The sequence below is a fragment of the Oncorhynchus kisutch genome, linkage group LG23, assembly GCF_002021735.2.
Source record: "Oncorhynchus kisutch isolate 150728-3 linkage group LG23, Okis_V2, whole genome shotgun sequence".
NCBI classification, from domain to species: domain Eukaryota; kingdom Metazoa; phylum Chordata; class Actinopteri; order Salmoniformes; family Salmonidae; genus Oncorhynchus; species Oncorhynchus kisutch.
In genome coordinates, this window is record NC_034196.2 from 6771935 (window position 1) to 6791111 (window position 19177).

A 19177-nucleotide genomic window follows, 5' to 3' on the forward strand; every position below is an offset into this window, starting at 1 on the left:
CCACCATGTCCAACAAACAAATGATCTGTTGGCATTTATAAAATTGTACCGAAACTTCCTGTTTCCATCACAGCTGATTTTTTTTTTGTATAGGGTATGGCTCGCATAAAAACGTGATTTTCTTGTGTTTTATAAACAGTTTACAATATTTCCACACAATAAGGTTGGACTAATACATTTGAAAATGTGAGAATACTGATAATGCCCTTTTTCTCCCCAATTTTGTAATATCCAATTGCAATCTTGCCTCATCGCTGGAACACGGGAGCGGCAACAGTCGAGTTATGCGTCCTCTCAAACATGACCCGCCAAGCCGTGCTTCTTAACACCTGCCAGCTGCACCAATGTGTAGGAGGAAACACTGTTCAACTCACGACGGAAGTCAACCTGGTGGTGTTGGAGGGCCAGTAGGAGACACTCTTTCCTCTGGTCTAAAAAATATCCCAATGCCCCAGGGCAGTGACTGCCCTGTGTAGGGTGCCGTCTTTCGGATGGGACGTTAAACGGGTGTGCTGACTCTCTGAGGTCATTAAAGATCCCATGGCACTTATCGTAAGAGTAGGGGTGGAATCCCCAGTGTCCTGGCTAAATTCCCAATCTGGCCCTCAAACTATCAGGGTCACCTAATAATCCCCAGTTTACAATTGGCTCATTCATCCCCCTCCTCTCCCCTGTAACTATTCCCCAGGTCGTTGCTGCAAATGAGAACGTGTTCTCAGTCAACTTACCTGGTAAAATAACGGATAAATAAAATACAATAAATAAATAAAACCTGCAGGCACCCGGCCCGCCACAAGGAGTCGCTAGAGCGGACCCCCCTGGTCAAAACCTCTCCTAACCCGGATGATTCTGGGCCAATTGTGCACCGCCCAATGCGACTCCCGGTCGAGGCCAAACCACTCCGCCAATAAGTTCGTTTTCAGTTTTCTCCTCCCCACTAAGGCCAGGCTCAGACACATTCTTGCTTGAGAAATTTCTCTTTGCTAAAAGCTTGTATCTTTTTTTTTTACCATTTTAAATAAAAACAGTCACAGTAAGGTCTTAATTGATACTCAGAAATGATTTGATATTGAGATAAAAACGGCTGCATTGGACCTTTTAACAGGGCGTTGGTCACCACGAATCGCCAGAACAGCTTCAATACACCTTGCATAGATTCTACAAGTGTCTGTAACTCTATTGAGGGAAGCGACACCAGACTTCCACGAGAAATTCCATAATTTGGTGTTTTGTTGATGGTGGTGGAAAACAATGTTTCAGGCGCTGCTCCAGAATCTCCCATGAGTGGCCTCCCGAGTGGTGCAGCAGTCTAAGGTACTGCATCGCAGTGCTAGAGGCGGTACTACAGATCCGGGTTCGATCCCGTGCTGTGTCGCCATGAGGCGGCGTACAATTGGCCCAGCTTCGTCCTGGTTAGGGGAGGGTTTGGCGGACTAGGATGTCCTTGTCCAATCACACTCTGGGGTCCGGGTGCATGCACTTTGATCACCGGCTGTACTGTGTTTCCTCCGACACATTGGTGTATCTGGCTTCCAGCAGTGTGTCAAGAAGCAGTGAGGCTTGGCGGGGTTGTGTTTCGGAGGACCTTTACCTCTCCTGAGTCTGTACAGGAGTTGCAGCGATGGGACATGACTGTAACTACCAATTGGATATCAGGAAAAAGAGGTAAAAATATATATATATATATATATAAATAATATCTCCATGAGTGATTAATACGGTTGAGATCAGCTGACTGAAACACACACACACACACACACACACACACACCCTTTAAACCCCCTATACACTTTTGAGACCCTTAATTAACTCAGGAACTACACCTGTGTGGAATCACCTGGTTCAATATACTTTCTATCCCTCATTTACTCAAGAGTTTCCTTTATTTTGGCAGTTACCTGTATGTATACAATAGGTCTATAGTTGGCATTGACATCACTGATCACACATTATTATGTTCTCATTATGTTTCTATAGAGCCTTCACAATGACGTGTGTGTTCTTACGTGCTACCAGGCAGGTACCAACCCACACCCAACACACACACACACACACACACACACACACACACACACACACACACACACACACACACACACACACACACACACACACACACACACACACACACACACACACACACACACACACACACACACACACTCTCAGATAGCCCACCACACCACAGCACACACCTTGACCCAACACACTGAGGTAGATAGCCCACTTATCACATTCTCTGTTCTTTACTTTTGTAATTACATTACTTATTACCTGGTGGCAAAGGTATTGTCTTGAGGCCTTGCCATCTCTGTTAAGAGGTTAATGCCCCAGCCCCAGCATCAATTCCAACAGCCAAACCCAAGCTCAGTCCCAGTTCTAGACCCAGTCCAAGATGATACTGAATAAGGCCAATTCACAGTCCCAGTTCCATAGCCCAAATCCCAAACCAAAAACCAGTTATAGCCCCAGCCCCAGCCCAAGCCCCATGTAGGTAATGTGTGAGCCCTAGCTAAGGAGCAGGTTAGTTACCAAGTTTTGCCTGTGAGTGTGTCACTCCCCTCAGCACAGCACAGGTGGACATGTGGGGTATGCTGCCAAATACTTTTGCTTTAGAGGGAGGGAGGGGTGTTGGTTGTTGGGTGGGTGTGTACACTTTTGTTTTGTCTTTTTATGTAACAGTTTGGTGGTAAGGTTAATTTTCCTCTCCCTGCCGAAGCTGACACACCTTCAGTGCAAATTTGAGCTCTTCTGTTGTCTCTTACTCACTCTCTCTCGATATATATCTCTCTCTCACTTTTGCATGCCTGCCACAGAGGACAGAACTCTGCTTCCTGACAGACAGGGACCGAGAGTAGAGTGAGAAGAAGAAACTGAAATACAAAACACCTGTCTGTGTTAAAAGGTCAGTAACTCTATTTCTGTTTTTTTTCTTCTCATTTCAGTCTTGTGTTTTTTTTTAAATTAGTTCTCACAGAATCATTAGTAAAGATTTCTAGTGGAGAGATGGTAGGGCTATTCAATATTCATATATCATGCATGGTATACCCTCAGGGTTAGTTACATACTGTACATTATAGGGTCTGCAGTGCATACAGACTCATCTACTATGTGCTTTGCCTCAGTATCAAGTCACTAATCCTTTCCTACACACTGACAGAGTGAGTGCATTTCAATCAGTTCAACATGCTTTCAAATGTTTCCAAAGTGTGACTTTCTAGTAAAAGGAGAGGCTGGGAGAGACTTGGACAACTTTGCTAAAAAAGTCTCACTGTATTTAGGAAGTCATTCAAATGATGAGGACTTTTTGAATAGATTGCAATGCACTAAATCTGGCACTGTGTGTGTTATTTATGTAATGACTTAATAATTACACAATTGAATCATGCACATGAATGTCTTTTTGTGTAACATGATAACCCGGCACAACATTTCCTTATTGTCGTTACACTTCCCCAAGAGCATCAGCAACGTAATACTTGAATGGTTTTAAGAATATGTAACACACTGCGTTAAGACAATGACAGGATACCAATTTGGAATTATTTATTCAAAATGTTATTTCAAGAAAACATTCTATACAGTTGGAGTTTTGTGTCCATGACAGATTTGATATAAAAGAAAACTCTCATTGCCCAGAAACAGATAGAATCCAACCTGCTCACAATTGTCAAGGCCAGAGATATCTATCTATGTTTATATAAGGTGTGAATCAAAAGTGGACCATCACACTCTCCCAAAAGCAGCGAGTGGGTGGGTGGGTGCTTGCGTGCAGTCTTTTGTTATGGCATACTGGATACTTTTACACTGGCTTGTTCACAAACATTTTGGGAATAGCCTCCCTCCCTCTATTTGTACAGCTATAGTGTGGTGTGTGGGAATGCAACAGGCAGTACAACACAATGCCCAGGCATTCAGTATCTAGACTCTAGAGTGAGTGCGGTGCCAACATCACACATGGTAACGGCACTGCCTCTTTCTCTCATTCTCCCCTGGTGCTGTGACTCAAAATCACAATATTTTTACTATCATGTCAAGTCTCTTCATGTTCAGTCGGTTAGTGTTACTGCAGGACTCGACATTAATCCTTGTCCTATTGCCCGGGGCAAGTAAAAAACTATCACGCAGAAAATCACAATATCACACAATTAGGCTTCTCCGATCAGAATTGGATCAGAATTGGATCAAAGTGTCCTCCGGATGCAATGTTTTTGTCACTATCCTCCCAATCTCTGCACAGCACATCAGAGTATAATTATTGTAGGCCTGCATTGACAGGCACAAGGGATCTTTCAATCATGCAGTCGCAAGATGCGTTATTGGATCAAAGCGAGCCGCATTTGCACATTTGTTGATAACAATTTCTAGGACGTTGTTTGCCCAGTTATATAAAATGTTTGGTCAGCAATGAAAATCATGGAAAAGTAATGTACTCATGTATAACCGCAAATGGCCAACACTCAGTTGATACAGGTGCACAGTTGATGAAACCAATGCTGCATACTCCAGTTGTAAAACTGTCTTTCAAACACTCAAAATTGGCTAGGACACTCATCTATTCAATAGTTACAAAGTAAAAAAATATTCTTAAAGTAGCCTAATTTACAAGTAACACTTATGCTGTCATAACCTTACAAATAGATAAACATATTAGTTAGCTACTTCGTCCACCTTAGCCATTTGTTCCCTGGTTCATTGAATGAGGGAATTATTTCATAAAGACAATAAAAAAGTATTTGGTTGTAATTATAATGTTGCAGAGCAACCAACACTCATCCAGAAGATTCCAGGAGAGCTACTGGGTGTGCAGGCTTTTGCTCCAGACCTGCTCGAACACACCACATTGTAAAAAAAAATCTGCTGCACAAACAGGACCTTGAAAAGTTGACTCTGCTGTGTTTGAGCAGAGTTGTGTAACAAGCCTGCACACCCAGTAGCTGTCCAGATTAAGGTTTGACAGAACATACTGGTTTTTTAGAGTAGCCTATCAGTGCAGTATTTTACTTTATAGGGGGTTAAGTGCCTTGCTCAAGGTCAGAATGTCAGGAGATACAATACATGGGATCAGAGACCAGCAGCCTTCCATAGTCAATACCAGTGATAATAATGAAGGTTATTTTGTGAAGTTGTCCTTGCATCTTACAACACAATTTTCAGTCACAGTGACTTTAGCTTTCGGACAAGTAAACAATCTGTCCTACTTGTCTAAAGGACAAGTGGCTGAAACAGCTTGCGTCAAGCCCTGTACTGTAAATGGCACATAATAGTTGCATGGTAGAATACGAGTAATGCAGTATGGGAAGAGAGACGGGCTCCCGTAGGCCTACCACTGTCCCATCTCTGCACTGTGTGAGTGTGTGATCGTGAGCGTATGTGTGAGTACCATCCTCCTCCTCCACTATAGCGTGGACACAGATTGTGTGTGTGTGTGTGTGTGTGTGTGTGTGTGTGTGTGTGTGTGTGTGTGTGTGTGTGTGTGTGTGTGTGTGTGTGTGTGTGTGTGTGTGTGTGTGTGTGTGTGTGTGTGTGTGTGTGTGTGTGAGTAAACAGCCATCACAGAGCAGAGCAGCTGAATAGAGGGTGGGAGGAGGCTTGTAAGAGGGTATCGTGGGTGGGAGGCCTGATCCGTGCCAAAAAAGCAAGTTTGGGGGATTTGTGTACTTTGTGTTACTCACGAACAAACGCCTTTCTTAAACCTTCAGGTATGCACTCAGGTCTTCAGGTCTCTCCTTCTTTCTTTCTCTTTCCCTTCCCCCTCTCTCTCCTTCTTTCTTTCTCTTTCCCTTCCCCCTCTCTCTCCTTCTTTCTTTCTCTTTCATTTCCCTTTCTCTCCTTCTTTCTTTCTATTTCCTTTCCCCCCCTCTCTCTCTTTCTCTCTCTCTACTAATCAATAACTTGAGATTGTCCTCAACTAACCCTGTCTTTTCCCCAATGATAAATGTATCTAAGATTGTACTTGGTAATAGACAACTGTGAACCAAGACTGTCGTTATAGTATAGTAAAAATAATCGTATTGGCTTTAGATCGGTATTGACATATACAGTAAACTACTTATAATAATTTTAACTGCAGTAGAATTTCAAACTCCAAATATATATGACATGACATCTAAAGATCTTCTTAAATGTCTCCTTTATTGTCTTGAAACACAAAGCATTCTGTATCTGACGTGATAGTGATACTGTACGTCCTTGAGAGTTAGTTATGTAGGTGTTTCCTGTGAGGCCAACCGAGCTCATCAAAAATAGTCCTTGTAACCACTGGCAACCCCTTGAGCAGAGCTCACTTTCCACCTCTCCTAGCTTTCCTCCCTCCACTAAATTACACAAATACCTTCACAGGCACGACTCAGACGATCAAGCAAAATTAACTCAAAGTGAATTAACAAGACAACAACAGATGTAGAATGTTAAGATTAGAGACATTTATTTATTTATCTTTTTGTCCAGGGACAGAACAGAAACAGAAAATTAGACCACATTAATTTCGTAATGTCTTTCAAAGATCTGGGTTGAAGAAGTGGGTCCACCCACCTGTGTGATGCGGGTAGGGGATGGCAGTTTAAAGAATACATGAGTGTGTGGGTTAGCATTACTCTGTAGCGTGCTGTACTTCGGATGGCTGCATTGATCCACCCACCCAACCCAGACGCACAGCAGCTTGTGTGGTTCATGAAAGCACATTACTGTACATTCCCATGCTCAGAGAGGACATGGTCACAGTCTGAAGATAGATACAGTAATGTACAAGACGATCCAGTAGACTCACACCCAACATGTACAGTAACTGATAGACCAAAAGCAACTGAAGGCATACTGTATGTGTGAATGCTTGTTTTAGAGTGTATGTGTGTGTGCGGGGGGGGGGGGGGGCTATGTGCGTGTGTGTGTTCATGCTTGTACATGCATGGATGTCTGTGTGTATGTGTGTGTGTAAATCTGTGCAGCTGTGTATTCATATTCTTTTGTCCGTCTGTCTATGTCTTTCTTTCTGTATGTGTGTACCTGTCTCTGTGTGTATGTTCCGTTGTTGTGTGTGTGCCTTGGTGTGACAGCCATCTGTCTCCCTTGCCCTGCAGCCTGGCTGCTTTTAATTAGGAGGTGCCAGAGAGCCCGAGGGCAGACAGAGGTTCTCCCTACTCTCCTGTCCCTCCTCTCCTCTCCTCTCCTCTCCTCTCCTCTCCTCTCCTCTCCTCTCCTCTCCTCTCCTCTCCTCTCCTCTCCTCTCCTCTCCTCTCCTCTCCTCTCCTCTCCTCTCCTCTCCTCTCCTCTCCTCTCCCTCCATGCCTCAGCATTGCCTCCCCCACGTTATCTCTAACAGCGCCGGGAAATGTCCTCACAACACATACACACACGCATACACGCACCCAAGCTCACAGACACACACAGTGTAAACACACACACACACTTGTACATAAACGCTTTTATGCAACTGCGACCACCTGTGAAATAATCCAGCCAAGGTAGTGCCACCTCTTTCTGGCTGGCTATGCTTTATCATGGTTGTGAATAGATGCTGTCTTACAGAATGTCTCTCAAGAGCATGTACAGTCTGTATGTACGTGCCAGTGCCTCCCCTCTGGCAGAAGCCTCCGTCCAGATTAGGATGTTCAGAAACAGACAAAACAAGAGGAATTCAGAGCAGAAATAGATACATTATGTCAGCAGAAAAAGCTCTGAACCTCAACTCACCCTGAATAGTGGGCTGCTCGGAGGTGAGCTGTATATTGACCTTGTTGAAGTGTGTGTGTGTGTCTGTGTCCTTGGAGATGTTTTTTAAGGAGGTCTGCCTGGCTGGTGGAAGATGAGAGTGGGTCTATCTACAATGGGCATAATAGCTGGCAGAGCTGAAATGTGGGGGTACCTCCACTGCCTCGGCAACTGCCTGCAGCTTCTTTCCAACAGCAACCTTGTCCTTCAGACAACAAGAGGCATAGGGTGAAGAGTGGGGGTTGTGGCAGGTGGGTGGATTGGATGGGGAATGGTAAAATGACTAGACTCTGAGTTAGTCTACTCTTACCCACAAAACAGCACAGACCCCTACAAGTCAGCAGAAACATACCGTTTTTGAATTACCTTATTGGTCTAAAGGCCTTATCTCCCTTGAATTCAGTTAATGTTGTTGATGATCGAGATCGAGAAAGCCCTGTTTGCCTAACTAACTTTAGACTGTGCCTTTCTGCCAGCCCCTCCTCATGGGTAAGAGATATGGAGCGATGAGTGATGAGTTCTCTGGCTGAGCTGTCATGCTGTGAACTCAGCGGGTGGCAGCAAACAGGTACACCAGTGCCCAACACTTACTCAGACCCAGTCTCCTGCCTCCTGCTCCTGAGCTGAGTGAGAACAGACTGCACAACGAACCCTGTAAGACAAGTCAAACTGAGATAGACCAGTAGTTAATAACCCCTTACAGCATGGGAACTGTCTAGTGATAGAATTGCAGAGAAGTTGACATTTGATAACATTATGTATGTAATATGGAAATCCAACACTTCTGATGGTACAATGTTCAGTCTTTCCAGGATTCCGCAATTCTTTGATTGCAAATTGTCTTTTGCGAAATTGACAATTCCCCTCATATTATGCGAGGGCTTACAAATTTCACCAATCACTGCACTATTTCTACATAAAACAGTCAAATCATCGCAATATTATATTACAATGATCCATCACCGCAGTACAAAAAGAGGACTCACAATTTCAACCAATCACTGCACATTTACCCAATAATATGGTTCAATCAAGTCACATGCATACAACCTTTTTTCCCCTTCAGTGCATTTTTGCAATTTTTTACATATCTGTAAAATATTTAAGTTCTCAGATTTTAAATGAATAGATTTTAGATGTGTATTAAAATGGGGTTTGCCACGAAACACTATACACTGAGTGTACCAAACATTAAGAATACTTGCTCTTTCCATGACTGACCAGGTGAATCCAAGTGAAAGCTATGATCCCTTATTGATGTCACTTGTTAAATCCACTTCAATCAGTGTAGATGAAGGTTAAAGAAGGATTTTTAAGCCTTGAGACTATTGAGACATGGATTATGTACAGCATGTCTGCCATTCAGAGGGTGAATGGACAATACAAATATTTAAATGCCTTTGAACGGGCTATGGTAGTAGGTGCCAGGCTCACCAGTTGGTGTCAAGAACTGCAACGCCGCTGGGTTTTTCACACTCAACAGTTTCCCATGTGTATCAAGAATGGTCCATCACTCAAAGGACATCCAGCCAACTTGCCATAACTGTGGGAAGAGTCCATGCCCCGATGAATTGAGGCTGTTCTGAGGGCCTCAAAGCGTAGAAAGGTGTTCTTAACGTGGAAATTACAGCATTTTAACTACTTTGCAGATATGAAACGAACAGACAATCATAATATCAGTAAAAATTATCAAATTCTCAGTTTATGCTACAAAACCAACTTTTTGAAAAATAGGTTCCAATTGACTCATTCCATGACGTACACTAAGGAATTGATGGCAGAATAGATGGAGGCAGTTCAATGCATGATTAATATAATTCACCAATACATTTCACAGTAGTCCCAAAAATATTGCTATCAGGTTGTAAATCACAGCCGGCCTCGTATGTTGTTTGCTGACTCCATTCGGGATGCACTGTTTCAGTTTCCGTGACTCAATATTTTAGACAAAAACAGATGCATGTAACTAAGGATAGGAATGTAAATGCAATCAAATTTGCAAGGGCAATGATCACAAGTCAGTCATAATGTGGCTGCTAGGAGGAATCATGTCATGTCATTGGAGGAGTTGGTGAGTGAATTACTTTTTCCCCTCATATAGATTATCGGTGCACTGCTATAGATGTAGGTGTCATTTGGTTAGCTAGCGAGAACTTGAACATCTGCTATCCAGTTAACATATCGCAAATTCACTCTGACTATGTGTGCAAAGCGAAGGGTGGCTACTTTGAAAAATCTCAAATATATTTTGATTTGTTTAATGCCTTTTTGTTCACTACATGATTCCATATGTGTTATTTCATAGCATTGATGTCTTCACTATTATTCTACAATGTCGAAAATAATAAAAAATAATGAAAAACCCTTGAATGAGTAGGTGTGTCTAAACCTTTGACTTGTACTGTATATTGATGTCACAGATGATTCCTTTGAATAGTTCGTTATTATAAAATGTATTATTTGTCACATTTGTCTGTGTAAAATCTTGCAGTGCTACTTTTTTATCTGAGAGTGAGGCGGATATACACTACAGTTCAAAAGTCTGGGGTGACTTAGAAATGTCCTTGTTTTTGAAAGAAAAGCACATTTTTTGTCCATTAAAATAACATAAAATTGATCAGAAATACAGTGTAGACATGTTGTAAATGACTATTGTAGCTGGAAACAGCTGATATTTTATGGAATATTTACATAGGCGTACATTATCAGCAACCATCACTCCTGTCACACCTTGATCTGTTTCACCTGTCTTTGTGATTGTCTCCACCCCCCTTCAGGTGTCGCCCATCTTCTCCATAATCCCCTGTGTATATATACTTGTGTTCTCTGTTTGTCTGTTGCCAGTTCGTCTTGTTTGTCAAGCTTACCGGTGTTTGTCCTGTCAGCTCCTGGTTTTTCCCAGCCTGTCTTTTTCTTGCCCTCTAAACCCTCTTCAGCCCTCCTTCTACCCCTTGGATCACTCCAAGATAGCCTACCTCATCACTCTGATGTCCGGGAGGGCTCTCACCTGGGCCACCACTATGTGGGAACAACAGCCGGCCATATGCGCTAGTCTGGAGGGGTTTGTGGGAGAAGTGAGGAGGGTCTTTGAAGCCCCGTTCTCAGGGCGTGAGGCCGCCCGGAAGCTAATCCAGCATCGGCAGGACTCTCTCAGTGTAGCTGTGGTGGTGGAGAGTGCTTGGAATCAAGAGGCGCTGTTCGATATGTTCCTGCACAGCGCCTAAGAGGAGGTCAAGGACCAGCTTGCAGTCCGGGAGTTACCTACGTAGCTCGATCCCCTCATCGCTTTGGCCATCCGTATCGATGGACGAATACGGGAATGACGGAGGGAGAGGAAATTGGATTTCGCTCGCACACCCAGGGATCCCATCTTGCCTCCGAGTCAACGCAGAAGCTCCCGACGGTCTCATTGCCGAGAGGATCCGAGGCTTCCAGACCTCCCCCGAGGGCTGCCGAAGACTTCCGAGACACCGCTTCCTGAGCCTATGCCACTAGGCAGAGTTGGGCTGTCGCCAGCAGAATGGCAATACAGGATTGTCATGAAGAGTTGTCTGTATTGCGGGACTCTTGGTCATTTCATGTCCTCTTGTCCTTTAAAGAAGCCAGGCTCACCGGTAGGATCAAGGAATCTGGTGGGCCATATGGAGAACGTTCCTGCTTCCCCTGCTCGCACCCCTTTTCGTGCCATTCTGCTGTGGAGAGACCAGTCCAAATCTCTCCGGTTTCTCATTGAATCTGGTCCTGACGAGAGTTTTTTGGATGCCACCCTGGCATCCGAGCTGAACATCCACACTCACCCACTGCACCATTCCCATCCACCTACGGGTGTCAGGGAACCACAGCGAGGCTATCCAGTTCCTGCCCATCAAGTCCCCTCTGATTCCCATTGTATTGGGATTCTCCTGGCTCCAACGACACAATTCCCTCATTAACTGGTTTATTGGTGCCATTATGGGATGGAGCCCGTTCTGCCACGCCCATTGAATGAAGTCAGCACAACCTGACCCAGGATGTATTCCTGGAAGGTGCCCGTGACCTCTCCGCCATTCCTGCGGAGCACCAGAACCTCCGGGAGGTGTTCAGCAAGGCCCGGGCCGTGTCGCTTCCGCTACACCGACCCTATGACTGCAGGATTTACATTCTCCCTAGCTCCACGCCACCCCGGGTACGTCTGTACTCTCTATCGGGACTGGAGACCAAGGCTATGGAAACCTACATTGGGGACTCCCTAGCTACTGGATTCATCCATCCCTATTCCTCTCCCGCTGGCTTCTTCTTCATGGAGAAAAAGGACAAGACCCTGCGCCCGTGTATTGACTACCGGAGACTCAGCGAAATTACGGTTAAGAACGGTTAAGGAGTGTCCAGTGTACCCGCTACAACTCATCTCCTCGGCCTTCGAGCCGCTCCAGGGGGCCACTGTGTTTTCCAAGTTGGATCTACGGAATGCCTACCACCTGGTGCGGATACGAGAGGGGGACGAGTGGAAGACTGCCTTCAACACAGCCAGTGGCCACTACGAGTATCTGGTCATGCCCGTTGGCCTCACCATGCCCCTGCTATGTTAAAAGCTCTGGTGAAGGATGTTCTCTGTGACATGTTGAACCGGTTCGTCAGCTGTTTGTGAAGGCGGAGAAGTGTGAGTTCTATCGCTCCACCATCCTCTTTCTGGGTTACATCATCTCTGATGGGAGTGTCCAGATGGATCCCGGGAAGGTGAGAGCTGTGATGGATTAGCCTCAGCCTACGTCCAGGGTGCAGCTGTCCAGGGTGCAGCAGGGTGAAACTGGCGAACCCCAGGAAACTGGGGACCAGACAGTAACCCCGCTTATCCGGGGTTACTGTGCCCCTGTCAGCACTCACCTCACCCAAGGTTCCATTCACGTAGTCCCCAGTTGCTGACTGGGGATTCCAGGATCTCAAACATTGTTTCACCACAGCTCCCATCCTGGTTCATCCGGACCCATCTCATCAGTTCGTGATGGAGGCCGATGCGTCGGACTTCGGAGTGGGGGCTGTCCTGTTCCAGCATTCTGCCCTTGACCTCAAGCTACATCCCTGTGACTTCGCCTCTATGCCATGCCATGGAAAGGAACTACGACATGGGGAATCGGGAGCTTCTCGCGGTGAAGAAAGCGTTGAAGGAATGGAGGCACTGGCTGGAGAGGGCAGAACATCCATTCATCGTGTGGACTGACCACAAGAACCTGGAGTATTTCTGCACTGCCAAGCGCCTCAACTCAAGGCAAGCCAGATGGGACCCTGCTGTTCACATGGTTCAACTTCACCCTCTCGTACCGGCCGGGATCCAAGAATGTCAAACCAGATGCCCTGTCCCACTGTTATAGCCCCACATCTACTACCCCTAAACCCAAGACCATCCTTCACACCTCATGCCTCAGCTGGGGGATAGGGAAGCAGGTCCATGAGGTGCAGCATTGATAACCGCATGTTCATTCCTGACACTGACCGCTCCGACGTCCTGGAGTGGGCCCACTCTTCCAGGCTGGTCTGCCACCAGGGCACCCGTCAGACCCTGGCCTTTGTTCGACAACGCTTTTGGTGGCCTACCATAGTCCCGGATGTGTCCTCATTCGACGCCGCTTGCTCAGTTTGTGCACAGAACAAGACTCCTCAGCAAGCTCCGGCTGGTCTTCTCCAACCTGTCCCCCACCATACCTGGTCCCACATCTCCCTGGACTTTGTCACGGGTCTTCCCCCATCTGATGGCAACACTGCCATCTTGACCATGATGGATTGGTTCTCCAAAGCTGCCCACTTCATTCCTCCCCCCAAACTACCCTCTGTCAAGGAGACGGCCCACCTCAAGGTCTTCCGGATTCATAGACTGCCCATAGACCCTCATTGGGTCATCAGCTCTCCTCAAGACCACCTCCAGGTATTGATGACAAGCAGATCACCATCGGACCCCGGCTTCCCGGTATCGTCTCGGGCAGAATGTAAGGCTGTCCACCCGGGATCTGCTCCTCCGGGAGTAGTCTCGTAAACTGTCCCTTCGGTTAATCGGCCCTTTCCCCACCTCCAAGGTCATTAGCCCCTCTGCTGGCCTTCTAGGCAGAGTTGCAAAGAAAAATACATATCTCAGACTGGCCAATAAAAACAAAAGATTAAGAAAAAGAACACAGACACTGCACAGAGGAACTCTGTCTGGAAGGCCAGCATCCCGGAGTTGCCTCTTAACTGTTGACATTGAGACTGGTGTTTTGCGGGTACTATTTAATGAAGCTGCCAGTTGACGACTTGTGAGGCATCTGTTTCTCAAACAAGACACTCTAACATACTTGTCCCCTTCCTCAGTTGTGCACCGGGGCCTCCCATTCCTCTTTCTATTCTGGTTCAAGCCAGTTTGTGCTGTTCTGTGAAGGGAGTAGTACTCAGCGTTGTACGCGATCTTCACTTTCTTGGCAATTTCTCGCATGGAATAGCCTTCATTTCTCAGAACAAGAATAGACTGACAAGTTTCAGAAGAAACTACTTTGTTTCTGGACATTCTGGCCTGTAATCGAACCCACAAATGTTGATGCTCCAGATACTCAACTAGTCTAAAGAAGGCCAGTTTTATTAGAAAATGGTTTTCTAATGATCAATTAGCCTTTTAAAATGCTAAACTTGGATTAGCTAACACAACGTGCCTTGGTAGTTTTAAACAAAACTGCTTTGAAACAAAAGTATACACCTCACACATGGTTATGGGCTTAAAAAGAAGGAGACACCTGTACCATTTCAGGCATAGAGTTGAAATCTATTGCATCCCAATATTACACTTTATACACATCACAGAACACTGAAATCTAACAATACTGTCTGACATAGAAACACCGTATTTTCATCGTTAAATTTAAAAAATTATAATATTGAAATTATGAAAAATATTATTAACATTCCACCCATGATGTCAAATAGGGCGCTTTTGGTCATTGACTGCAAGAAAGGGTTACGACACAGGGGCCGGCCTGCGTTGGTGGAATCAGAAAAGTCTGGGCCTTTTGGGTAAAACACTGGGCTTACATCCTTTACGGAAATAAACCGTTTTAGTGTTAAAGGCCCAATGCAGTCAAAAACGGGATTTTTCTGTGTTTTATATATTTCCACACTATGAGTTTGGAATAATACTGTGAAATTGTTAAAATTAGGATAATGCACTTTTAATGTAAGAGCTGTTTGCAAAGACAGTCTGAAATGTCTGCCTGTTTTGCTGGAATGGAATTTTGGACTTTCCATCGTGACAGCACCATACAGTAAATTAGTTAATAGACCAATAAGAAGAGACATTATTTGATATTGAAATATAAACAGCTGCATTGGACCTTTTAACATTTTTCTAAAGTAAGTGATTAAGTATTGGAATTATTTGTCTTTAAAATCTACAGTTAACATCGGAAGTTTACATACACTTAGGTTGGAGTCATTAAAATGCATTTTTCAACCACTCCACAAATTTCTTGTTAACATACTATAGTTTTGGCAAGTCGGTTAGGACATCTACTTTGTGCATGAGACAAGTCATTTTTCCAACAATTGTTTACAGACAGATTATTTCACTTATAATTCATTGTATCACAATTCCAGGGGGCCAGATACACTAAGTTGACTGTGCAATTTAACAGCTTGGAAAATTCCAGAAAATGATGTCATGGCTTTAGAAGATTCTGATAGGCTAATTGACATAATTTTAGTCAATTGGAGGTGTACCTGTGGATGTATTTCAAGGCCTTTCAAGGCCTACTCAGTGCCTCTTTGCTTGACATCATGGTAAAATCAGAAGAAATCAGCCAAGACCTCAGAAAAATTCATTGTAGACCTCCACAGGTCTGGTTCATCCTTAGGAGCAATTTCCAAACGCCTGAAGGTCCCACAATCATCTTTACAAACAATAGTACACAAGTGTAAACACCATGGGACCACACAGCCGTCACACACTCAGGAAGGAGACATGTTCTGTCTCCTAGAGATTAACGTACTTTGGTGCAAAAAGTGCAAATCAATCCCAAACAACAGCAAAGGACCTTGTGAAGATGCTGATATACAAAAGTATATATATCTACAGTAAAACGAGTCCTATATCGACATGACCTGAAAGGCCGCTCAGCAAGGAAGAAGCCACTGCTCCAAAACCGCCATAATAAAGCCAGACTACGGTTCGCAACTGCACAAGGGGACAAAGATCGTACTTTTTGGAGAAATGTCCTTTGGGCTGATTAATAAAAAAAAATGTTTGGTAGAGAAAGGGGGAGGCTTGCAAGCCGAAGAACACCATCCCAAAAATGAAGCATGGGGTGGCAGCATCATGTTGTGGGGGTGCTTTGCTGCAGGAGGGACTGGTGCACTTCACAAAATAAATGGCTTCATGAGAAAGGAAAATTATGTGGATATATTGAAGCAACATCTCAAGACATCAATAAGGAAGTTAAAGATTGGTCGCAAATGGGTCTTTCAAATGGGCAATGACCCCAAGCATACTTCCAAAGTTGAGGCAAAATGTCAAGGTATTGGAGTGGTCATCACAAAGTCCTGACCTCAATCCTATAGAAATTGTGTGGGCAGAACTGAAAAAGTGTGTTCGAGCAAGGAGGCCTACAAACCTGACTCAGTTACACCAGCTCTGTCAGGAGGAATGGGCCAAAATACACCCAACTTATTGTGGGAAGCTTGTGGAAGGCTACCCAAAATGTTTGACCCAAGTTAAACCATTTAAAGGCAATGGTACCAAATACTAATTGAGTGTATGTAAACTTCTGACCCACTGGGAATGTGATGAAAGAAATAAAAGCTTAAATAAATAATTCTCTACTATTATGCTTACATTTCACATTCTTTAAATAAAGTGGTGATCCTAACTGACCTAAGACAGGGAATTTTTACTAGTATTAAATGTCAGGAATTGTGAAAAACTGAGTTTAAATGTATTTGCCTAGGGTGTATGTAAACTTCCGACTTCACCTGTACATACAGCATGATTATTGCACTTATACATTGTGCCTATATACCTATACATTTACAGTATATTACAGTGAAACCTGCATAGAGTTTCTATGACAACAGCAGACAAAGCATTTAGATAAGGATTGTAGCCAGTGTCTGAGTTTTAGGGATTATTCCCATTTTGCGTTATCATGGTGATGTGGCCAGTGACACTTTGCTTCTTGAAAGTCCAATATCTTAAAAACTTTACTGTTAACATGCAAAACGTATTGGAATTGAGTGGATTTTCTTCGTAACAAAAGGTAAACAAATAAGTTTCCTTTACAGAACTTCTACACATTTTGCCATGATTTATGCCATGTTATTATGTATCTGAGTGAGAGTGATTAACAAAATCAAATGGGGGCACTCTGGAGGTCAAGGTGTGCCAGGTCGGCAAGGTCAGGGAGTGATGGCTGCCGGGTCGAAGAGTTCGTGGTGCCGGGTCTGCGTGCCGGGTCGGTAATTCTGCCATGATTAGGTTACAACAAGTTTCGATAGCTGGCTAGACTAACTACACTAATTTACCAATCTAAAAATGTTTAGCCTACATGAGCTAATTGAGTGAATGTCAGCGAGTGTCATTTAACAAGAGTATGTTGCTGATGCACGACCAAGTTTCGAAATTACACCTTGTGTATTCTACTATTCTAACTCTCAACAATAAGTTGACTGAGTAGAAATACATGCAAAAATACAGAGGTCCGGACCTGTGTCATCATATGTAGCTACGGACCTGCCTGAATAGGTTGTGATTGTTGCTTGTCTAGCCGGCTGGCTGGCCTGCTAACATTTAGTGGCTTCCCTGTTTATATATACCAACCTCCATCTCAGTATACTTAAATTCTCGCCAACTACGAAACACTGCAACCACCAAGAATAATGCTGTGGTCTCGCTACATACTCCCTAGGGGATGTTGGCCTATAAGCATGAGTACAAGTCTATCATACTACAGAATGTGAAGAAACTTGTGAGCAGCCAAATACTAACATAACACATGCTTACTTCTACAATAACACAACCATTCACTTTAAACATGTCAGAACCATCTAGGTTTTGGCAAGAGCATTTTATAGAAGTTTATTTGATTTAACCAATACAGGCTTGTTTAATAAGATTTACTCTGCTATGCCAAATACCACATTTGAACATTTTCTGTGACTTCTAAGAACTGACCCAGTGCAAACTACTATTATGCTGAGCATTACAAAATAAGCAATAGTGTTGATGTCATGTAGGAAATCCGTAGTGTCCCAATGGGCCAGACTGTCAGTAACAGAAGCTATCCTGTGAAAGTGTCCTGTCATGTGAGTCGGGAAACATTGGGAGAGGATGAGAGATTTACATTGTTCTGTTAGTACTGGCTGTGATGCCATAGACACTGAGTTCATTATTATAAGACCTAGAAAAAACTGCTTTCATTGTCTTAAAGCTTAAAGTTCATAGGAGAGCCCACCCTTCTGAGCGAATGGTTGGTTTTTTCTCAGTGCCTCTAGCTCTCTCTCGCTCTCTCTCTCTCTCTCACCCGCCTATCAAAGTCCACATGCCAGACTGATCATTTCCTTTTCTAAATTGAAGAGGAGGGCGGCCACATCTTTTCTCTGTTTCTCCTTTCTGTTCTATGTAAACACCCTGGTCTAAAGAGGCTGTCTTCGACCTCTACAGACAGTGGGAGCTGTATAATATACTCCCACTGCTGTGATCACTGACTCAAACAGAAGAATCTGTCACCTCTCCTCTCTGATCCTTCAAACCTTCTAACTTCAGTTTGAATCACATACAGGAAGTCAAACAAGAGGTCAAATAATTGATTAGATATACAATTCAAATGGTTTGTTTTTATTTTGGATTTAGTCTTGTACAAATGTATCTCTATTTTTATAAAAATAAAATAGAATATTATTACAAATTGTAAAAACCATCCAAGACATTCAGGTGAAGGATGCAGCAACATTTGACTAGACATGAATCAACAGGAAACAGACAGGTTGTTAAAGAATAGAATGGAGAGCTGCTCCAGATTATAAACTCAGATTAGCAGTCTGTCTCCCAGCCCACACTGATCTCAGACTGAGTTTGTGGTAAAAACGGAGCTACAAGTAAGCAATATCCTTTAAGTGTGTGAAAGAATCGAATGGCAGACATTTGTCCGAGTTGAAATTTAGGCCATTGAAGGGCTACAATACTGTACTGTATCATGTCCAATTCGACCAAATAAAACATTTAGTTTTAATCTTAAATCTTAAAGTTTATCAACAGCAACGTTGTCGCTTCATCGCTGATCTCTCCTCGGTTGAATTCTTAAGTGGCTAGTTTGAAGTCTTTAAAAAAAATAATACATATTTTCGTTTTTTCTTCTTTCTTTTTGATCCTCTCTCTCCCTAAACAAGCCTTAGCAGCTTCACCCCACTCCCTCCATCCCTCCATACTGAAATGTACTGTAACAAAACAAAAATGTCATTTTGTCTGACCTAAATCAGAGGG

General features: G+C 43.8%; 1 protein-coding gene across 1 annotated transcript in view; it reads left to right on the forward strand.

The window, feature by feature from the left end:
* The first annotated feature begins 2698 nt into the window (after positions 1–2698).
* LOC109877938 (zinc finger and BTB domain-containing protein 7C) overlaps positions 2699–19177 on the forward strand; it is a 31375-nt gene continuing 14896 nt past the window's right edge. The window contains exon 1 of the mRNA XM_031803171.1: positions 2699–2905. The gene's annotated coding sequence lies outside the window, so the exon portion shown is untranslated. The remainder of the gene's footprint in view (positions 2906–19177) is intronic.